Below are 24704 nucleotides of genomic sequence, written 5' to 3' on the forward strand. Positions count from 1 at the left end.
GTTTATCCTACCCAGAGACTGACCCTCCGAGGTCAGGTTCTTATCCAGTTCGCCCTGTTCCCAGCACAGTGAAGGGCACTCTGTAGGTGCTGAGCGAATGGATGACCACACAGTCGAATGACTATTTGGATGCGGTTCCATTAACAAGGGGAGCTGGACATGGACTCCTTCCCAGGAGTCCTGAAACATACTAGGGGAACCCGGGGAGGGAGGAGGAACCACGCTGAGCTGAGACTCTCCGAATTCCTCCTCAGAAAACTGGAAACCATCCAATGCTCAGCAGTAGCTAGTGTTTTTTGAGTTCTGATTAAATCAAATCCTTACAGCAATCTTTTGAGGCAGGCTTTGTTAACTCCATCTGGCAGATTAAAAAAACTGAGTCTTAGGGACATTAACTTCAAGTAGGGACATCATGTTAGCCTGGTTCAGAACTAGATTGTCTAGGGTCAATTCTGTGGCTTGCCACCTACTGACTGTATGACGCTGAGCAAATTAGTGTAATCTGTGCCTCAGTTTCCTTATCTGTAGAATGGATAATAATATCTGTTTAAAAATAAACCTGCTGTAAGGGTTAAAAAAGATAAGGTAAATGAAGTACCTAGTATAATGCCTCACAGGGTAATCATTCAGGGTTTTTGTTGTCATTAATGATTGCTCGTGGGGATGCAAACACAGGCCTTTTGGACTCTGAAGGAGGAGACAGTTACAGTAGATCTGTTGGCATCTCTGGCAAGACCAGGTCTGACTTGGGGAAGTGTCCGGGGTAGCAGAGCGGGGGATGGCTGGCTTGGGGATAGCCGTGGCCAGGAGAGAAGTGGCCACTTATCGTAGGATTCTAGGCCTGAGCTGTCTTGGGCAATGCAATACTGAGGTGGGTTTGGATTTGAGACACCCTTCTGAAATAGAATTGGCAAAAGTTGCTATCAATTAGAAGTGGGGACTGGCGGGGAGGGGGAGGAATTGATGGCAGGGAGAGATTTCTACCCTCGGGAAACAATGGTGGTACCTAAGATGTGGAATAAGGGAGGGAAAGTCAGTTGGGAGTCAGTGCTAGAGTTGGGAAATCTGTGGGCTCCATCTGCTCAGTAACCCCACAGGAGCATGTGCTGTTTACTGGGAAATGCGTACAGAAATACCCACCGCAGCTCAGCTTAGTGGTCAAGGCCAGGGCTAAAGGTACCTTTCTGAATAGTAATCGGAGATGTGGGTGCAGATCAGGAAACCGGGAGAGGTGAGGAGGGTGAGAAGAGACAGCATCCTCGGAGGTTCCCAGAGTTTAAGTGCAGTCAGATGAACTAGAATGTCAGTGAGTGGAAAATAAGAGCGGGATCCCTTTTGACAGGGAAGGTATAGGTAAGATGGGTTTTGGTTTGTTTGGTTTGGGGTGTGGAAATAAGACCCCACTTTTAATCAAGAAAAGTTCAGTCATAGTCAAAATTAGAATAGCACAGTGAACCCCCATATACCGATTACCCAGATTCAATAGTTGTCTGGTTTATTCATTGCTTGTTTTCTCTCATTATTTGCCAGAAGTACTTTAAAACAGACAGCTGGACTTTCCTGGCCATCCAGTGGCTGACTCTGTGCTCCCAATTTAGAGGGCCTGGGTTTGATTCCTCGTCAGAGAAGTCAATCCCACATGCTGGCACTGAGTTCGCATGCCACAACTAAAGATCCCGTGTACCGCAACTAAGACCTGATGTGGCCAAATAATTAAAAACAAATATTAGCATTAAATAAAGCAGATCTCATCACTTCACCTCTGTATACTTTCATAGGTCCCTCTGTGAAATTGACATTTTCCTGCATAAGCTTCTCATGTCACTGTCCTATCCAATATTCTTACACATTTCTCTCGAAACTGTCTTTTTATAGGTAGCTTTTGTTTTTGAGGGGACTTACCTAATAGCTCAGCTGGTAAAGAATCCACATGCAATGCAGGAGATCCCAGTTCGATCCCTGAGTTGGGAAGATCCCCTGGAGAAGGGAACGGCTACCCACTCCAGTATTCTGGCCTGGAGAATTCCATGGACTGTATAGTGCGTGGGGTTGCAAAGGGTCGGACACGACTGAGTGGATGATTTTTGTTTTAAGTGAGGATTCAGGCAAGGCTCACGTGTTAAACATTTGGTGGTTGTGCCTCATGGGTCTCTTTCACTCTGGAGCAGATCCCTGTTTTTATTTTTTGTGCTATTAATTTGCTGAGCTAAGTCCCACTTTCTGGATTGGTCTCTTTGCTTCCTTACAGTGCTATTTAACTTTGAGGAATGTTTAAGATGTGGAATTAGCAGGGCAATGAGGGTGGGAGGTGAAGGTTTAGGAGCTCTGAAAGTTGAGGAAGGAACGAGGATAGAGGGAGAGGTTGTGTCACTTCTAGGGAGAGGTGCTGTCTGGGGAAAGCTTCCAAGTTTTCAGTGGCCATCTGCTTCTGTGTCCCAGAGGAGGTCATTCTCTGTCTCCATAGTATGTACCCTGGTGGATGCTTTTATGTAAGCATGATGTGCATGTGTGTAAATATATGTATATTTGTGTATGCATGTATTTATATATGCATATGGGCTTCCCTGGTGGCTCAGAGGTTAAAGCGTCTGCCTGGAATGCAGGAGACCTGGGTTCGATCCCTAGATCAGGAAGATCCCCTGGAGAAGGAAATGGCAACCCACTCCAGTACTCTTGTCTGGAGAATCCCATGGAGGGAGGAGCCTGGTAGGCTACAGTCCATGGGGTCGCAAAGAGTCGGACACGACTGAGCGACTTCACTTTCACTTTTTACTTTCACTTTATATATATATATATATATATATATATATATATATGTTATTGTTATTTTAGTCACTAAATCATGTCCAAATTTAGTCACGACCTGTGGACTGTAGCCCGCCAGACTCTTCTGTCCATGGGATTTCCCAGGCAAGAATGCTGGGATGGGTTGCTATTTCCTTTGCCAGGGGATCTTTCTGATGCAGGGATCAAACCCATGTCTCCTGCCTAGCAGGCAGATTCTTTACCACTGAGCCACATGTATACATATGTATATACACATATATTAATACATCATGCCCTGTTTTGGCACATGCACTCCATATGTTGGTGGCATTGGAGAAGTGCTTGTTAAATCAGGAAACGTGGATTCCTGTCTGTACACTGTTCTGGTACCAAGTGGCCTGGGGCTCTGAGCATGTTTCCTGTGTAGTTTATCAGTTTTCTTATCTGTAACAGTGTGTCCATTGGAGCAGCCCTACCTTGGAAGGAAAGTTATGACCAACCTAGATAGCATATTCAAATGCAGAGACATTACTTTGCCAACAAAGGTCCGTCTAGTCAAGGCTATGGTTTTTCCTGTGGTCATGTATGGATGTGAGAGTTGGACTGTGAAGAAGGCTGAACACCGAAGAATTGATGCGTTTGAACTGTGGTGTTGGAGAAGACTCTTGAGAGTCCCTCAGACTGCAAGGAGATCCAACCAGTCCATTCTTAAGGAGATCAGCCCTGGGATTTCTTTGGAAGGAATGATGCTAAAGCTGAAACTCCAGTACTTTGGCCACCTCATGCGAAGAGTTGACTCATTGGAAAAGACTCTGATGCTGGGAGGGATTGGGGGCAAGAGGAGAAGGGGACGACAGAGGATGAGATGGCTGGATGGCATCACTGACTCGATGGACGTGAGTCTGAGCGCACTCCGGGAGTTGGTGATGGACAGGGAGGCCTGGCGTGCTGCGATTCATGGGGTCGCAAAGAGTCAGACATGACTGAGCGACTGATCTGATCTGACCCTCAGATCCCTTCCAGCTCTATGCCATTTCTGAATTTTTTAATATTGTGTTTGATTTTCTACTTGCCTGCATTCCTCCTTGCCCCAGACTCTCAGTGGACCCATTCGACCTCAGAGAGTATAAACTCCTGGGCCTGGGATCCAAAGCCTTCAGCTGACGTATTACTTTCCATCCTGCTGCCTCGTGTCTTCAGCCATTCTAATACGGCCAACACAGTGATTCCCTCTCCCCCAGATAGATGCTTGCACCCTGCGCAAATCCTTCTCCAAGCCAGGCTGACAACACTCCCTCTGCCTGGATTGCCTCCACCTGTCTTTCTTTCATAAGTTTCTTTGGAAGCATTTCCTGCTCCCTGCTGGCTTTTACTTATCAGGCATTGAGCACCTCCCCTGTGCCAAGCCTATTGTTTTACGGATATCATCTCTCATTCTCCCATGGCAAGTCCCACAAGCTGGAGGACTTCTTATCCCCATTTACATGGGATCAGGTTGGGTCTGATGCGGTTAAGAAATTTGCTGAGGATCACACAGCTAGGAAGCCTCAGAGCTTGGATCCTAGCTTGGCTTATGGGTCTGGATCCCAGCTTGTTTCTACCCCTCCAGGCTGCAAGTTCCAGAGCATGTGGAAATCTTACTAATGCTTTTACGTAATACTGTCTTCTGCTTTAGTGGGTTCAGCACAGTTTTATTGAGGAACTGCTATATGCCAGGCACCTGCACAAATATTAACTCAATGAAGACAGGTTCTGTGTCTCACTGATTATATTCTGTCCACTACTTACCTGAACAGAAAGGAGAAATTCAGTAAATGTTTGTTGAGTTTAACTGAAATGAATAATATCGCCCAGCTAGTATAAAGAGTGATTCTCAAATTAGGAGTCAATAAATATGTTTTGCTGTCAGCTGAATGGTCTGGTTACCCATCACATGACTGCCAGTCTCATTGGGAGCTGTTAGAATATCTTGTGAGGAAAAAATATCAACTTGTCATCTGTTGAAACTGACGATTGGGCTCGCTTTTACTCTTTGTCCCTAAGGCGAGTAGCTGTTTTTAGATAGTTGTTAATGAAAACAGTTGAGTGGTTCTTTAAAGGACAGGCGGCATGTATGTCAAAATAAATTTATTTGTCATTTATGGGCATTTATTTTGACATAAATACCTAAAGTCACAGTGGGATCACTGTCCTAATCAAGGCACATTCAAGTTGAACTTATGTAAGCTTCTGTGTTAAGTGTACAAGTGTTAAGTATACAGGAAAAAAAACTATAGGGGATTCATTTATCTCCTGTTTCAGGGTCAGCAGGGCTTTCCGTGTATCTAAATATTGAATCTTATCCTACCAAGTGCCAAAGCCTTTTTATTATAAACACAGTTGGTGGAAATAATCCCTTTTTATCAATGTACCATTAAAGTTACAAGTGTATAGTATAGTGACTCACAATTTTAAAGGTTATACTCCATTTATAATTATTATAAAATATTGGCTATATTATCTGGAGTGTACAGTGTGTCCTTATATCTTATTTTATACATAATAATTTGTACTTCTTAACCCCCCACCCCTGTATACCCCTCCTCACTTCCCTCTCTCCACTGGTAACTGCTAGTTTGTTTACTTAAACTTGCAAATATTCTTTTTTTTTAGCTATATTCAATATTTTATTGTATTTTTAATTTCACATATAAGCAATATAATACAGTATTTGTATTTGTCTGACTTATTTCACTCTGCATAATACCCTCCAAGTCCATCTGTGTTGTTGCAGATGTCAAAATTTCATTATTTTTTATGACTGAATAATATTCCATTATATATAAATATGTGTGTGTGTATATACACACATGCATCTTCTTTATCCGTCTATCTTCTGGCAGACACTTAGGCTGCTTCCATGTCTTGGCCGTTGTGAATAATGCTACTGTGGACACTGGGCTGCATGCATCTTTTCAAATAAGCATTCTTGTTTTTTGTATATATACCCAGGAGTGGAATTGCCGGATCATATGGTAGCTCTGTTTTTAGTTTTCTTGAGAAACCTCCATACTATTTTCCACAGAGGTGTCACCAACTTATGTTCCCACCAGCAGCGTGTGAAGTTTCTGTTTTCATCTCATTTTTGTCAACACTTGTTATTTGTGTTCTTTTTAATGATAGCCATTCTGACAGGTGTGAGGTGATAGCTCATGGTGGTTTTGATTTTCATCCCCCTGATGATTAGAGATAATTGTACATATTTTCCTGTGCCTGTGGACCATTTGTAGTTCCTCTTAGAAAACTGTCTGTTCAGGTCTTTATCCCAGTTTTTAATCCACTTGTTTGTTTTTCTGTTGCTGAGTTGTATGAGCTGTTTATATATTTTGGATATGAACTCATTATTTGCAAGTATATTCTCCCATTCAGTAGGTTATCTTCTTGTTTTGTCAATGGTTTCCTTTGCTTTGCAAAAGCTTTTAATTAGGTCCCATTTGTGTATTTTTCTTTTGTTTCCTTTGCTTTAGAAGACAGATCCCCAGAAATATCGCTGTGACTTATGTCAAAGAGTGTTCTGCCTGAAAACGTTTCTTAAGCAAATATTTGAGAGCAAAATTTTCTGAAATTTATGCCATGGAATTTAGTCAATAATTCATCTAATAAACACTGGGCATGTACTAACTGCCAGAATTTGCTCTAGGTTCCCAGGATATAACAGTGAACAAAACAAGATGTTGGTCTCATGGAGCTTTAGTCTAGTGGTGGGGGTCTGGGGAACATTTAATCAATAAGAAAGCAAATAAATGCAAAAGATCAGGTCCAATACAGTGATCAGGGCTATGAAAAAACCACAACAGGATACTGAGATAGGGACAATTTGTGGGGATACGTGTGGTAGGGAGGCTCTTATAAATAAGGCTTCCCTGAGGAGGTGACATTGGATCTGAGGCCAGAATAACGAATCATTTGAAAAACTAAAGTAGAATTAAGGGTCTGAGATGAGAAGAAATGCAGTGTGTCCAGTCTGAGTTAGTTTGTTGGATTTGAAGGGCTTGTGAGATTATATGCTGGCCGGCAGGTAGGCATGAATATCAGGAGGATGGGAAAATGATGACAAAGGAGACAAAGACTGGATAGTCATCAGGTCTCTGGCGATAATTAAAACAATAGAACAGGACCATTGTTTAGAAGAACCAGATGAAAGTTGCTTCCCTTACCCATACATACTCCATGACAATGATAAACAGCTATGGGGGATATTTCTAAGCACATTACAGATATTAATTCATTTAATCCTCAAAACAGTTCTAAAAGATGGGCACCATTATTTTCTTCCCATTTTGCAGATAAGAAAACTGAACAGCTATATATATAAAATATATATATATATATATATACACACACATATATATAAACAACCTAAAGGGAGAAATTGACAGCAATGCAATAATAGTAGAGGACTTTAATACCCCCATTGACTTCAGTGGATAGATCATATAGACAGAAAATCAACAAGGAAACATCAGCCTTAAAAGACACATTAGAGCAGATAGACTTAATAGTTATATATAGAACTTTCTATCCAAAAGGAGCAGAGTATGCATTCTTCTCAGCTGCACATGGAATGATCTCCATGATAGATCATACATCAGGCCACAAAATAAATGTCAATAAATTGAAGAAGACTGAAATCATATCAAGCATCTTTTCTGATCACATGACATGAAGCTAGAAATCAACTGCAAGAAGAAAACTGGACAAATCACAAATACACAAATATGTACAGATTAAAAGACATGCTACTGAACAATCTATTAATGAGTAAATCAAAGGAGAAATCAAAAAATACCTTGAGACAAATGAAAATGGAACCATAATCTACAAAAATCTATGAGAAGCAGCAAAAGCAGTTCTAGAAGGAGGTTTATAGTAATACAAATCTACCTCAAGAAATAAGAGAAATGTCAAATAAACAATCTAACCTTATACCTAAAGGAATTAGGAAAATAAGAACAAATGAAGTTCAAAGTTACCAGAAGGAAAGAAATAACAATGGTCAGAGTAGAAATAAATAGAGATTAAAATACAATAGAAAATATCAATGAAACTAAGAGCTGGTTCTCTAAACAGATAAGCAAATTTGACAAACCTTTAGCCAGCCGTACCAGGAAAATAGAGGGTTCAAATAAGTAAAATCAGAAATGAAAAAGAAGTTACAACTGATAGCACAGAAATACAAAAGATCATGAGACCACTTAACCAATTATACTCCAACAAATCAGATGACCTAAAAGAAATGAATAAATTTGTAGAAGCATACAATCTTTCAGGATTGAATCATGAAGAAATAGTAGATTTGAATAGACTGATTATTAGTAAGGAGATTGAATTAGTAATCAAAAACCTCTCAGAAAAAACAAAACTCAAGACCAAATGACTTCACTGATAAATTCTATCAAACATTTAAAGAAGATTTAATAGCTGTCATTCTCAGACTTTCCCCAAAAAATGGAGAGAAGGGAATGATTCCAAACTCACTTATAAGGCCAGCATTATTCTGATACCAAAGCCAGACAAAGCACAAGAAAAGAAAAGTATGGACCAAAATTCCTGGTGAACATAGATGCAAAAATCCTCACAAAATATTAAAAATTAAATTCAATAATACATTAAAAAGATCATATATAATTAATCAAGTGGGATTTGTTCCAGGATGCAAGGATCATTCAGCATCTTAAAATCAGTTTGTGATACATTAACAAAATGAAGGCCATGAATCATATGATTATATCAATGGATGCAGAAAAGCATTTTATAAAATTCAACATTCATTTATGATAAAAACTCTCAATAGAGTGGGCAAGGAGGGAACATACCTCAGCATAATATATGCCATATGAGACAAACCCATGCAGATGTAGGAGACATGAGTTCTATCCCCGGGTCAGGAAGACTCCCTGGAGCAGGAAATGGCACCCAACTCCAATCTTCTTGCCTGGGAAATTTCATGGACTGAGGAGGCTGGAGGGCTACAGTCCATGGGGTGGCAAAGAGTCAGATTGACTGAGCACGCATGCATATACATGGCAAGCCCACTGCCAACATCATATTTAATAGTGAAGAGCTGAAAGCTTTTCCTCTAAGATCAGGAGCAAAGCGAGAATGCCCACTCTTACCCCTTTTATTCTACATAGTATTGGGAGTCCTAGTCAAAGCAGTTGGGCAAGAAAAGAAATAAAGGGCATTCAAATTGGAAAGGAAGAAGTAAGTGAATAACAGTTTTTTATATAGAAAACAAACACTCAAAAAAAATGTTAGTATCAATAAATGAAATCAGTAAAGTTTCAGGATACAAGATCAACTTACAAAATTTGTGTTTCTAAACACTAATTATGAACTATTGAAAGAGAAATTAAGAAAGTAATACCATTTAAACAGTTGCATTGAAAGAGTAAAATGCCTAGGAGTAAATTTAACCAAAGAAATGAAAGACCTATAATGCTGAGAACTGTAAGACATTGATGAAAGAAATTGAAGAAGACATGAATAGATGGAAAAATATTCTGTGATTATGGATTGGAAGAATTAATACAGTTAAAATGTCCATATTACCCAAAGGAATCTACAGATTCAGTGCCGTCCCTATCAAAAAACAATGGCACTTTTCACAGAAATTAAACTAAGAATCCTAAAATTTGTATGGAAGTACAAAAGATCCTGACTAGCCAAAACAGTTTTGAGAAAGAGGAACAAAGCTGGAGGCATCACTCTCCCTAATTTCAAACTACATTACAAAGCTGTAGTAATCAAAACAGCCTAGCACTGGCATAAAATCAAACACATAGATCAATAGAACAGAATGGAGATAAAACCCCATGATTTTATGGTCAATTGATCTGCAATAAAAGAGGCAAGAATATATGGTTGGAAAAGGATAATCTTTTTAATAAATGATGTTAAGAAAACTAGACAGCTATATGCAAAAGAATGAAAGTAGAGTACTATCTTATACCACACACAAACATTAATTTGAAATGGATTAAAGACTTTAGGCCTGGAAACCATGACACTCCTAGAAGAAAATATATTCAGTAAGCTTCTTAACATTGGTCTTGGCAGTGATTTTGGGATCTGACTCCAAAAGCAAAAATAAATAAGTGAGACTGCATCAAAGTTAAGAGCTTCTGCACAGCAAAGGAAACCATCAGCAAAACGAAAAAGCAGCCTGTTGAATGGGAGATAATATTTTCAGATTAGATATTTGATAAGAGGTTAATATCCAAAATATGTAAAGAACTCATACAACTCAACAACAAAAAGCAAACAATCCAATTAAAAAATGATCAGAAGATCTGAATAGACATCTTTACAAAGAAGACATACAGATGGCCAACAGGCACGTGAAAAGATGCTCATTATCACTACTCATCAGGGAAATGCACATCAAAACCACAATGAAGTATCCCATCACACCTGTCAAAATGACTATTATCAAAAAACCACAAATAACAAATGTTGGTGAGGATGTGAAGGAAAGGGAAAACTTGTGCACAATTGGTGGGGATGTAAATTGGTACAGCCCCTATGGAAAACAGTATGGAGTTTCCTCAAAAATAAAAAATAGAGCTATGATATGATCCAGCAATTCTACTTCTGGTCATCTGAAGAAAATGAAAATAGTGATTCAATAAGATAGATTCACCTCTATGTTCATTGCTGTATTATTTATAATAGCCAGGATATGGAAAGCAACCTACATGTCCATAGTAGATAAAGAAAATGTGGCATATACAATATACAATACTCTCAGTCATAAAAAAAGGATAAAATCCTGCCATTTTCAATCACATGGATAGACCTTGAGGGTATTATATTAAGTGAAATAAATGAGATGAAGACAAATACCAGAGGATCTCACTTATATGTGGGACCTAAAAAAACAAAACAAAGCTCAGATACAAAGAATAGAATGGTGGTTGCCAGAGGGGTGTGCGTTGGGGGTGGGAAAATGGATGAAAGGAGTCAACAGGTACAAACTTTAGTTATTTTATTTATAACTAAAGTAAATGCATCATTGGGTTGCAATGTACAGTATGGTGATTATAGTTCATAATTCTGTATTGCATGTTTGAAAGTTGCCAAGAGAGTAAGTCTTAAAAGTTTTTATCATAAGGAAGAAATTTGTTTTTCTAACTTTGTATGATGAAGGATAATGACTGTATTTATTGCAGTGATCATTTCACAGTGTATACACGTATCCAGTCACTGCACATCAAACTGATATAATGTCATATGTCAATTATATACCTCAGTGAGGAAAGAGGAAAGAATACTGAAGCTCAGAGACATTAATTTTCTCCAGATTAAATTTATGTAGTGACGCTCAGAGGCAAGTGTAAGTGGCTTAGTTATGGAATCCACGCTCTTAACTACTACATTATGCTGCCTCATGGACTGTCCGTCAAGAGAGGATAAATAAAACCTTGGGGAAATCTGGAAGAGAATACTAGAAAACATAACGAGGCTTGGGAAGGGTGTTAGGTAATAGATTCATTGTCTGCTGTGAAGTGGGTGGGACACCCCAGTTTGATTTGTTTCTCTTGAGTTTATCACTGCATGGTAGCAGATAACTATTGTCCTGTCATACTCACCATATGCTTTCCTGAACCAGTCACTAGAGTAAATTAATTCTGTTTATAATAACCACTTCAGCTGACTAACGGAGCAACGTGAATGAACAAACAAACAAACCAGAAAGGCAGAAAGCAGTTGAAAAAGATGAGCAGCAGAAGCAGCAAATGGCCATCGCACCCACATGAGTAGAGAGTGAAAGGATTAAGTTCCTTGCCTGGTTTATAGGACACTTGCTTCATGTGATTTTTGTTTTTAGAGAACAGACAAACTATTTGAGTCCCAGTTACTCATCAGCCGGAGCCCCTCACCCTAAATTTGTCTCCTGTGCTTGGTAGAAGCCACTAGGCAGTGCCTCTTTGGTGGTTTTAATCTCTAAACTCATCCCAGGGCGATACTATGGCAGTTCCAGTATAGCTACCCTAGAATGCATCCTGGTCCTTTACACTGTTTCCAGGTGATAAAAGGGAATGTGTTTAAGAGAAATCACTTTCTCCTTTTCTCGTTCTCCCTGTTCTAGGAAGGGACCTTATGATATTTAAATCAGTAGGATCCAGCTTAGGTTGTGCCTGGAGGAAGGAACCTACTCTTCCTCAGTAGATTTAAGGAAAGATTTACCTGGTTTACCTTTGACTTGGAAATAGCTCAGTCTAAATTGCCATCACTCCACCATCCAGGAGATTGTGAAGGACAGGGAAGCCTGTCCTGCCGCAGTCCATGGGGTCGCAAAGAATCGGACATGACTGAGCGACTGAACAACATCATCTTGGTGCACTAACCTACTTCTAGAGTTTTTTCTTCAGTGACCATCCCAGAGTGCCTATGTTCTATGCTATGTGGCAATGACAGACTGTCTGAATAATTATTAAAAGCTTTAAAATGAAATATCAAAGAGCCTGCAGATTCTTCCATAATGGCTTGAATTCCCGTGTTAGTTGTTAGCATTACTAAAGGTGTGACCTTGTTTTTCATGGCTTTGTGATTTCCCTCTATTGCTTTCAAACTCTGCTTTCCTTATTTTAACTCTGCTTCTCTGTGATCTGTTCTAAATTATAGTTTCATTGTGTATTGTTCCTTAATTATAAACAGTAGTGTCATACTTTCTGCTGTTTCCTCCTCTCCTGTTTTTTCCTGATTATCTAATTTTCCACTTTGTTTGCCTGCATTTATGCTTCTTGAGGGCTCCCCTGATGGCTCAGATGGTAAAGAATCTGCCTGCAATTTAGGAGACCTGGATTTGATCCCTAGGTTGGGAAGATCTCCTGGAAAAGGGAATGGCTACCCACTTCAGTATCCTTGCCTGGAGAATTCCATGGACAGGGGAGCCTGATAAGCTATAGTCCATAGAGTCACAAAGAGTTGGACACAATTGAGTGACTAACATACATACATGCTCATTCAGTGAACCATTTTCTATCTCCTTATATAACAGAAAAAGAAAAATTCTTCGGAAAATAATTGTGACTGTAATTTACTTTAGGAATACTTTCAATAATGAATTAAAATAGTTAACACCTTTGAGTGCTTACAGCTGTCCAGGAACTTTAGTGTATTAATTATTTCGTTTGCACAATCTCCTCTTTGAGGTCATTTTGCTCATTGGGAAACTGAGGCCCAGAGGGTTCTGTAAGTTAATAAATATGGATTTGCTATTTCTTAGGACATGCTTCTTAAATAATTTGTATGTGTTATTTTACAACATGAATAAGTTGATTTTCAAACAATTGAGCATCTCTCTTTTGCGTATGCACATTAGCCTATTTATGTCATGTTCTGTTAGTCTCTTCTATAAATTGATTAAGAACACTAGTATGTTTGTTTTTATTTTCCTCTAAGGATAGAGTAATGCCTAATAAAAATGAAAGGAAACACGTTTTTTTCCTAATTCTGTAAACTCATTATTTATTTGGAAGATTGTGGTAAACTCTACCCTTGTATAATCATTGCATTTTTTTTTTTTAGTCCTGTGACAAATTTCTTTAGGAATATTTTTTCCTCTGTATTTAATTTTTAGAGGACTTTCCCCATGAAATATAAATTGTAAATGTGATAGGGATTGTCGTAAAGAAAAACAGGAGGTTCTAATCCACATGAGGGCACATCTGGGCATGCATTTCCACACAGACCACTACATGGTCTTAGAAGCATTATTGACCTATACCAGCTACAAAGGAAGTTAGGCTGTTTCAGTCTGTATGAAACTTGAAATCAAATTTGCCGCAGACAGTGAGGTGAGACCTGGATGTCTTTAGTCAGCATCTTTTCTGGCCCAAACACTAGTCTTGTGAGCCCCTCAGCTGGTGTGGAGACTGTAGGTTATATTAATCCCATCCACTGTCAAGTTGGAAGCTGCCAATGGGATGACTGGCTTGTGGGCATGTGGATACACCATCTGGGCTTCCCATAGATTCCTCAGCCATCTGTGCCTCTCTGCAACATGGTATTTACTTATTTAGTTTGAATGATTAAAAAAATAAAAAAAGAACTAAGAGTTGAAACACTAGCAAATTTTAATTAAAAATTAGACCATCATTCTTCTGATGCACATACATGAACCACTAAAAGCAAACATATATTAGCAGTTTCGCGGGGAAGGTGAAGAGTACAGCTAAGATTTCTGCAGCAAAATCCTTAAAACCAGATCAACTATTAAAAGTGTTTTCATTCCCACCCCAGAGTTTGAAAGCATTTATTATACTGTATTTAGGTTTTTTACTTTATTTCTTCATAAGAACAGACATATGTCTCCTTAATGATTAGACCCAAAATAAACTGAGTGATTTTTAGATTATGAAATTCAGTTACAGACATTTTTCTGCATATTGCTGTTTGAATTAGGCAAAAGACCCAGTCCGTTGAATTCGCTGATAAGCACAGGATAGAGTTAAGGCAACAAAGAGTACATGGGGAGTTGATTAACACATCCAATTAATGAAACTTTGACATCATCACACTTTGGCTGTTGTCAATGAGCTTGCCAGGTTCCAATTTCTATTCATTAGTTATTCCATTTCCCTAGTTGCCTCAGTCCTCTGCCTTAACACAATAGCAGCTTTATTAAAAGGTGGATTAAAATGACGTTCACATTGATAAGAAGAGGTAGTTATCTAGTGTTCCTGGTTGTGTTTGTTACTTGAGAAAAGTTGCAGGCTAAATGAAAGAAGAAGACTTGAAATGTAAATGGATTCCTTGTCCCTTTTGTAGATAATTGTACTAAATGCTAATTTGTGAGCAACTAATGTGTTCTTGTGTTCACTGATAAGCTGTGTGCTTAAAAGAAATTTATAAAAGGAGACAAGTCGTTTGTCGGCAAAAACTCTCAATCCAGTAAACTTTATATATCTGACTTACTTTGTGCTCCTGTGGAACAGGAATCCTATCTAAGTTACCTCCCTCCACAAAACTACCACCTCCTGCCCACCCAGTCATGGTGGGTGGTTTAGAACCTTCTCTGTTGCCTTTTTTTCCCCCTTCTCTCTTGAGATCCATTTTAGAGATTTGGAATGAAATGTACACTTTGGCTAGGTTCGACAAAGGTTTTGCAAACTTTTATTGTAAAGAGCCCAATAATAAGTCATTTGGGCTTTGCAGGCCGTTCTGGTCTCTGTAACAACTAAACAACTTAGCCTCTGAAGCCCAAAGATGATCTTCCGCAATATGTAAATGAACGGACGGGGATGTGTTCCAGTAAAACTTTATTTATAGACACTGAAGTTAGATTTTTATGTAATTTTCATATGTCAGAGCATATTCTTTTTTTATATGTCAGAGAATATTCTTTTTTCTTCTAATGATTTAAATATTTTTTCATATGTCAGAGAATATTCTTTTTTCTTCTAATGATTTAAATATTTTTTCATATGTCAGAGAATATTCTTTTTTCTTCTAATGATTTAAATATTTTTTCCAATAATCGAAGGTTTTTTTATAGCTCAAAGACAGTAGCCAGAATTGGCTACCTCTGGGGCAGGCCCTTCTTTCGTTTTGTGTGTCCATTTCTCCTCCTGATCTCTCTTCTTTTCAGCTTTCTAAACACAAACCCAGAACAGTCCCCAGGATCTTGGGGGGGGTTGGTTCTGGGATTGTGTGGAGGCCTAGACCAGGGTTTGTTTTGTTTCCCATGGCATTGGGAGAAGGGATGGGTGAACCTCTTTTGTTTGTAAGAGTAGGGAGAACAGCAGCAGTGATTTATACTGCTGTGCTAAGAGTGCAAAGTTTAATCATGTTGACTGATGCTGTTTCTGTGGTTATTTTTTTTAATGTTACCACAAAGTAGGTTTATTTCAAGTATGCAAGGGTAGCTTTATTTCACCATGTTGACAGAAACTAGAAGAATCATATGACCATTTTGATAGATAACAAACTTCTTGACTAACAGAAGAGGCACCTTTTAAAGACTCTGCCTCTCTCTCCACCCTCCTATCCTTGCATTGTTATCTATGCACATATTCCTTCAGCCATATACGGAGCAGTTTGTACTTCCTGAATCCTGTGTTATTTCTTGCCTCTGTCTTTGCTCATGTTGTACTGTGGTTATTTTTTTTTTAATTACAAGATATTCAGATGATAGAATTTCGCTAGTGGAAATAACCATGATGATATGAAACCGTTTACCTCAGATTGGGACTTTAACCCACCTGTTGGAACTCAAACCCAGCCAAAACCCAGTATGGGAGTCAAACCCATGGGGCTGGGACTAGAACCCAGCCAAAACCCTGCTTGGAACTTGAACCCACATGACTGGGACTCAAACCCAGCCAAGACTGATGGTACTTCGTTTCAGGACCTAATGAAGCTCAGATTCTTGATGTCTCATCACAGAAAGAATTCAGTGAGAGACAAAGTGATAGGTAAGAAATAGAGTTATTCAGATTCAGAGAGACAGAGTGTGGGCCATTGCAGAGGACAAGTACGGCAGCCCTGAAATTTGGCATGCTTGGTTTTTATAGGCTGGGTAATTTCGTATGCTAATGAGTGGGAGGATTATTCCAACTATTTTGGGGAAGGGGCAGAGACTTCCAGGATTTGGGCCACTGCCCACTCCTTGTCTTTTAACAGTGCCTTGCGACTGTCGTGGCACCTCCAGTGTCATTTCACTTGCTGATTGAGGATGAAGGTCCAGCCTTGTCTGCCATCTTGGTCCCATTCGATTCTAATTGCTGTGTGTTGTGTCCTTGGGCTCTGTCACTCTTTCAGAAGTTGTGCCCTGCCCCTTTCCCTCCTGTCACAGATATATGTGTGTATGAACATATTACATTTGTGACTTTTGTACTGCTTTAAGAAAATGCAGATCCAGTTGTGAAAAGACAACAGGTGTTGACTGCATCTTTTGGGCTCTTGCTGCCTTTCACTTTGGTTTAAGTCCTTTTCAAATGAGAACAAAGCTGAATTGGAAATAAATCGCTCATTGTCCTTGTGCAGTAGTTAGCAAGCCACCTGTGGTAATTTGGAGGATGCAAAAACATCTCTTTGTCCTACTTAGCCTCATAATTACTGATATTTTGAGCCTCCAGTTTTGAAATAAGTTGAGTCTTATGCACTTGAATTCCCTAATATTATTTTACTTGAGGGTGAAGAAGTTCATGGATAACTATTTCACTCGTACTTAAGACCCTTGGAAAACTTGCCTTGATAGTTAATCAACTTAGAAACACAGTGCATTTTAACGATGTAGGTCCTTTTCTAGGACTGTTTCAGTAAAATGGATTGAGTCATTCTTTATTAGCTTACCTGTTTACTTGAATGAGTTCATTTGGTGGAGATGGTGTGTCATGTGGGAGGAAGGTGTTCATAAAAATGATTTGCCTACTGACCTGCTTCAGTTATTAGTGAGAATCCATTTGGAGGTCACGTTAGTCCCCATCAGCATCTGTCATCAGGGTTTGGCTCAGACACTCTGTCTCCACTTCACAGTCCAGGAAAAGATGAGCTGTGAGGACCCTGGGGTGGGGTGGGCAAGCTTTGCTCATGCTTGGCATATGCGGCTGGCCTTGGAGGGCTCGTGGTCTCAGTCATACAGTGAGGGGTTCCCAGAGGAAGGGCCCCGCTGTTGGCTGCTGTCCCAGCAGGACGGGCCAGGAAGGGCTGGGTTCACATTGCCTCCGCACGTCCAGCCAACACAGGTTGTACCTACTTAGCCTGCTCCCTCTTGCACAGTACTTGGTTAAATCATTTCCCTTCACTGGCATAAAATAACACATTTCTTTCTTCACCAAAATTGTGATTTTCATTAAAAACTATATGCTTGGGACTTCCCTGGTGGTCCAGTGGTTATGACTCTGGGCTTCCACTGCATGGAGCATGGGTTTGATTCCTGCTTGGACAACTAAGATCCCACATGCCCTGCAGTAGGGCCAAAAAATAAAATATTATTTTAAAAAGAGGGAGAGAAATTCAAGGGGGAGGGAGGTTCAAGAAGGAGGGGAGGGGACATATGTATACCTGTGGCCGATTCCTATTTATGTATGACAGAAACCAATACACCACTGTAAAGGAATTTTCCTCCAATTAAAAATAATTTTTTTTTAAAAAAGAGATACTTGACATATATCCATGCAAAAACTTGTACACAGTGTTCATGGCAACATTATTCACCATAGTTCAAAAGTGGAAACAGAACCAAATGCCAATCAACCAATGAATGGGTAAATTAAAAAGATGTTCGTTCATATTATTTGTCAAATATTACTTGTCCATTAGAATAAATAAAATACTAATGGATTGCTACAGCATGGATAAACCTTGAAAACATTGTGCTGAGTCACAAAAACCAGTTACAAAAACCGTTGTATGAAATGCCCATAATAGACAAATCTATCCAGGTAGGAAGTTGATTAGTGATTGTGAAAAGTTATGACCAACCTAGATAGCATATTGAAAAGCAGAGACATTACTTTGCCAACAAAGGTCTGTCTAGTCAAGGCTATGGTTTTTCCTGTGGTCATGTATGGATGTGAGAGTTGGACTGTGAAGAAAGCTGAGCACCGAAGAATTGATGCTTTTGAACTGTGGTGTTGGAGAAGACTCTTGAAAGTCCCTTGGACTGCAAGGAGATCCAACCAATCCATTCTAAAGGAGATCAGCCCTGGGATTTCTTTGGAAGGAATGATGCTAAAGCTGAAACTCCAGTACTTTGGCCACCTCATGCAAAGAGTTGACTCATTGGAAAAGACTCTGATGCTGGGAGGGATTGGGGGCAGGAGGAGAAGGGGACGACAGAGGATGAGATGGCTGGATGGCATCACTGACTCGATGGACGTGAGTCTGAGTGAACTCTGGGAGTTGGTGATGGACAGGGAGACCTGGCGTGCTGCGATTCATGGGGTCGAAAAGAGTCGGACACGACTGAGCAACTGAACTGAACTAAACTGAAGATCTAGGGAGACAGAATAGGGAGTGACAGCCACTGGGAATGTTTTGAGGATGATAAAAATGTTCCAAAATTAAATAGCGGTAATTGTTGCACACTTCTCTGAATATACTAAAAGCCACTGAACTTTAAAAGGGCTGAATTATTTGGTATCTGATTTATAACTCAAAGCTTATAAAAATTATGCATTTGACAAATGGGAAAATTATGCCTTAATGTAACTTCGTCATCACTAGTTTCTTCAGGGCCATACTGTTTTAAAATCTAGTAATTTAATAAAAATTAAAATGTGATAAAAATCTAATAATTTTAATAGTTTGTAATTTATTTATTTACTTATTTGGCTGATTGGTGTAGTTTTTGCCACTGAAAGGAACAGATGATCTGAAAAACACTAAGGCTTGTCCCATGAGTGGCAGATCGAGTTTATTATTATGTATGTTGTGATTTCAGTTATTTCTAAATATTGTCAGGTCCCATTTTATCAAATGAGTACTTTGTGGTTGCAAAGCACTCAAATGAAAAAAATATATATTTGGTCTGAGATCTACATTCCCCATCCCCTCCCCCATAACAATAAGCAGCTTAACTCTGAAAACTTCTGAATGCATGGCATCATGGTCAAAATATGGTCAACAGGGTTTGTGGTTCATACAAATTTGGCCTTCTGGGAGTCTAAGATTGGTGTCATAAAATGGGCAGTTCACGAGATACCCTGCCCATGAAGACTTATGGACTTAATGAATAAGAAAGAAAGAACAGAAACAGTTCAGTTGCCTCCTATCCTGCTTTTCCTTTTTTTATGACAGCTGAAGATAAAATGTCCTTTAACCCAAATATTGTCATCTGGCATATCTGCCTTAGGAAAGACAAAACAAAGATCAGGTGGTCCCCATGTCTGCAGCGTTTCCTAGCTGAGATACAAAAGGACTTTGTGGTTTAAAATCAACAGAACTGTGGCTCTTGGAATGGGAAGAATGCTCTCTGGGTCCACTAAGGGGATTATTATAGCAGAAGCAGCAGTTGTTTGCGGCAGGAGAAATTATTCAGAAGATTGCTATTTCTGCAATTCTGGGATGCTCCAGCTGCTTACATGAGAACTGATAATACTCCAGTCACTAGCCCATCTGTTTCTAAAAAAGTCCAAAGAAAATGTAAAAATGGCAGTCAGAGAAGAGCCAGTTGTGTGATGTGGGCTGAGGTACACAATCAACAGTAGCTGTGTGTTTTCTTCCCTTATTTTCTAAGCAATGGCAGTGGAATCCGATCTCTGTTTTACACCATAATTTCCTAGTTTAAAGACATTCGCAACTTTCCCTTCAGTTTGGTGATTTAATGAAGAAGATGAACATTAAGAAAAGGATTGTATCCTGAAAAGAAGTTGAATGGACTTGACCTTTTAAGTTCAGAGGTATAGAAGGCAGAAATAATAATTTTTTTTTTTTTTTTTTTTGGAGTAGGGGTGCTGAGAAGAGGAGTGCGGGTTGTATGTGTATTTGAAAAAGCCTGGCTTTTAAAGCTAGGAATACCTGGGTTCCTATTCCAGCTCTACTTGTTACTTACTAGTTGTGAGGGTTATAGCCAAGGAATTTAACCTCTCTGTATGAACACTGAGGGTCCTCAGGGTATCTAATACTAATTTGATCAAATTAAATGGGATAATATGTTCAATGCTCCAGGCTTTTTGAGTAAGCTGTCAATAAATGCCTTTGAGACTTGGCTTTAATAAAGAGAAGACTGCTTCTAGAAATGTCATACCCTTCCTGTTGACCAAATGTCATAAATGCAGGCAGTAGAATCCTCTAGAGCAATCCTAGAACTGGGACCCAGTAGAAGTCCCTGAGTGGGCTCAAACTTTTGTGTTATTAAACCTGCATTACCTTTTTTTCAGAGATTATTAACTCCTAGATGAAATTCAGAATCTTCTGGAAATTCTGTGATCATTTAGAGATAAGTTCCCCCAAACTCTAAGAGAAAATGGTGTTCATTTGAGTGAATCGAAAATGCGTTGACCGACACTGTCCATGATGCCAACATTGTCCTCAAATTTCAATACTGGATTTTAAAGATTAACTCATAGGAAGGAAGCTCAGACTTGAAAGATGTTTTCTGCTTTGTGGACTGCAGTGTATGCCTAGTTATTAATTATGTAAGCCTCAGTATTATCATCTGTAAAATGGGCTGAGTGGCAATTAACCTTGTTGTGAGGACTGGGTGAGCAGAGGCAGACAAAGCCACACATCATGTAGTCAGTTGATGTCAGTTGTCTTGAAGCAGAGCACTGAAGAATGCCACATGTTTGTTCCCCTAACAAATTTTTGGCACTTCAAACAGAAGAGAGATGCCAAATTGGGATGATGATTGTTCAGCCCGTTCTGTCTTTATGTATAATTGCTTTATCAGGTGTTGGAGAAAGTTACCTCTGGCATGGTACTTAGTTTGTGAAAATGGGAGACAGCCTCCTGTCTTTCTTGACTCATCTCTCATATGTGGGTCATTTAACTGATTAGAAGATGCTTGTGATCAGTGTATTCATATCAGGACAAAAAGTTCTTTGTTTACCTGAAAGTACATGGAAGACAAATTATCTCTTAATACTCCTGTCACTTTTAATCCAGGTAGCCTGTACCACTGGAGAAGGCAATGGCACCCCACTCCAGTACTCTTGCCTGGAAAATCCCATGGATGGAGGAGCCTGGTAGGCTGCAGTCCATGGGGTCGCTGGGAGTCGGGCACGACTGAGCAACTTCACTTTCACTTTTCACTTTCATGCATTGGGGAAGGAAATGGCAACCCACTCCAGTGTTCTTGCCTGGAGAATCCCAGGGACGGGGGAGCCTGGTGGGCTGCCGTCTCTGGGGTCGCACAGAGTCGGACACGACTGAAGTGACTTAGCAGCAGCAGCAGCAGCCTGTTCCATCTAAAACAAGTTTCTTCTTAAACCCCGATGACTGTATTGAAATGGAATAAAATATTCATTGCATTCTTAAAATTTATATAAGACCCTAATTTGTAGAAAGGGCTTCCCTGATGGTTCAGTGGTAAAGAGTATGCCTGCCGATCCAGGAGACACAGTTCTATCCCTGGATCAGGAAGATCCCCTGGAGAAGGAAATGGCAACCACTCCCGTATTCTTGCCTGGGAAATCCCATGGACAGAGAAGCCTGTGGGCTAGTCCATGGGGTCTCAAGACAGTCAGACTTGACTTAGCACCTAAAACAACAACAATTGGTACAGAATACTATGCTGGGCACTGGTGGCTCTGTGTGCTAAGTCACTTCAGTCATGTCCGACTCTTTATGACTCCATGGACTGGTGGGTGAGGGAGAGACAAATAATAATTTTCCATGGGCCCTACTCTCAAGGAGCCTTTTGCTTTGTCATGGGGAGAAGCTGCTGCTGCTGCTAAGTCACTTCAGTCGTGTCCAACTCTGTGCGACCCCATAGACAGCAGCCCACCAGGCTCCCCCATCCCTGGGATTTTCTAGGCAAGAGTACTGGAGTGGGTTGCCATTGCCTTCTCCCATGGGGAGAAGACAGGTATGTAAATAATACATCCAAGGTAAAAAGGAGATCGTTTCTGGTGCAGGAAAACTGCAAGGGGCTTGATGGAGAAGTGGCACGTGAGCTGCATCTTGAATAACAGGTAGGTTGTAGAGATGGGCTCCAAAATCACTGCAGATGGTGACTGCAGCCATGAAATTAAAAGACTCTTACTCCTTGGAAGAAAAGTTATGACCAACCTAGACAGCATGTTCAAAAGCAGAGACATTACTTTGCCAACAAAGGTCCGTCTAGTCAAGGCTATGGTTTTTCCTGTGGTCATGTATGGATGTGAGAGTTGGACTGTGAAGAAGGCTGAGTGCCGAAGAATTGATGCTTTTGAACTGTGGTGTTGGAGAAGACTCTTGAGAGTCCCTTGGACTGCAAGGAGATCCAACCAATCCATTCTGAAGGAGATCAGCCCTGGGATTTCTTTGGAAGGAATGATGCTAAAGCTGAAACTCCAGTACTTTGGCCACCTCATGCAAAGAGTTGACTCATTGGAAAAGACTCTGATGCTGGGAGGGATTGGGGGCAGGAGGAGAAGGGGACGACAGAGGATGAGATGGCTGGATGGCATCACTGACTCGATGGACGTGAGTCTGAGTGAACTCCGGGAGTTGGTGATGGACAGGGAGGCCTGGCGTGCTGCGATTCATGGGGTTGCAAAGAGTCGGACACGACTGAGCGACTGATCTGATCTGATCTGATCTGTGGAGATGGTAAGATTTTCTAGTCAAAGGAACCATCTCCTGTAGTTGAACAGACGTCTGATAGAGGGACCTGGAGCCTGAGAGATCACTCATGTGCCTGTGAGATTTCTTAATAACGTATGTTCCATGAACATTTACACACACATGGCACCCCACTCCAGTACTCTTCCCTGGAAAATCCCATGGATGGAGGAGCCTGGTAGGCTGCAGTCCATGGGGTCGCTAAGAGTCGGACACGACTGAGCGACTTCACTTTCACTTTTCACCTTCCTGCATTGGAGAAGGAAATGGCAACCCACTCCAGTGTTCTTGCCTGGAGAATCCCAGGGACGGGAGAGCCTGGTGGACTGTCGTCTGTGGGGTCGCACAGAGTCGGACACGACTGAAGTGACTTAGCAACAAATACATATATACGGAGAAGGCAATGGCACCCCACTCCAGTATTCTTGCCTGGAAAATCCCATGGATGGAGGAGCCTTGGTGGGCTACAGTCCATGGGGTCGCTAAGAGTCAGACATGACTGAGTGACTTCACTTTCACTTTTCACTTTCATGCATTGGAGAAGGAAATGGCAACCCACTCCAGTGTCCTTGCCTGGAGAATCCCAGGGACGGGAGAGCCTGGTGGGCTGCTCTATGGGGTCACGCAGAGTTGGACACGACTGAAGCAACTTAGCAGCAACATACATATATACAGATAAACACATATACATATGTATATACACACATGCATATACGTAGAAACATACACATGTGACTATGAATATAAACTTTACTGTGGCTCTAAGTATTTTTTGACCAAAATGTATGAAGGCAATAGTCTACATTTTATATATGTGTATATTTGGCCAAAGACAGCAGACATGTTTTTAATTCAATTGCCATTTATTATGAAAAGCCTGGACCAGTTCATGAATTATGAATTCATCCTGTGGTGGAAAATTAAATGAGATGTTCTGTTTCAATCAAAGCACTTGGGAACTTCCCAAAAGAGACAGACTTACTCACTTCCTGGTATGTATTACAGTCTTGGGGAGATAAAAGTGGATCTGTATTTGTTTTTTGTGAACTCATTCTCACCCCAGAGTCTCTGAGAAGCATGTTGCAGCGATGAACGTCGCTTGGTCTGGTTGCTTGGTCTGGCTGTGCACTGATCTTCAGTGTCATGTCCTTCTGTGGACTGCTGGCTGTTTAATTGACTTCCCTCCTCTGTGCTGAATCATGTCCTAGAGTAGAGTGAAGAAAGGTTGGAGGGTTTGTGCTATTCATGTGGGGTAAACAGAAGAGAATTAAATAAATACAAATGTATATTTGCACTAAAGGATTTTGCTGGGTTCTAAATAGTAAGAAAATATCGACTGACATGGCTGGTCTTTACTATTAATATTATATTTTCCAAGGTACCTTGAATAATGAGCTATGACTTAAAATTCCAAGAATAGAAAACCACAAGTGTTTGAATTCTTTCAGAAATCATAACAAAGTTGATGAGAACTTTGTTAAGAACAAGCAGAAGTTCCACGTTTCGTAAAGCAAAATGTCTACAGTTTGTACAGGCATGCTAAGGCATTTCAGTCATGTCCGACTCTGTGCGACCATGGAGACTGCAGCCTGCCAGGCTCCTCCGTCCATAGCATTCTCCAGACAAGAATACTAGAGTATTGTCATGCCTTCCTCCAGGGAATCTTCCCAACCCAGGGATCA

The 24704-nt window shown here is 40.3% G+C and overlaps 1 protein-coding gene and 1 non-coding gene across 27 annotated transcripts in view; both read left to right on the plus strand.

Moving 5' to 3' along the window:
* Positions 1 to 24704, plus strand: part of NCAM1 (neural cell adhesion molecule 1) — a 361541-nt gene that overhangs the window by 155183 nt on the left and 181654 nt on the right. The window lies entirely within an intron of this gene.
* On the plus strand, positions 2562 to 2634 carry TRNAS-GGA (transfer RNA serine (anticodon GGA)). The gene has a single exon. It is a non-coding gene; the product is annotated as a tRNA-Ser (tRNA).

This window comes from Bos indicus, chromosome 15 (genome assembly GCF_029378745.1).
Source record: "Bos indicus isolate NIAB-ARS_2022 breed Sahiwal x Tharparkar chromosome 15, NIAB-ARS_B.indTharparkar_mat_pri_1.0, whole genome shotgun sequence".
NCBI lineage: Eukaryota > Metazoa > Chordata > Mammalia > Artiodactyla > Bovidae > Bos > Bos indicus.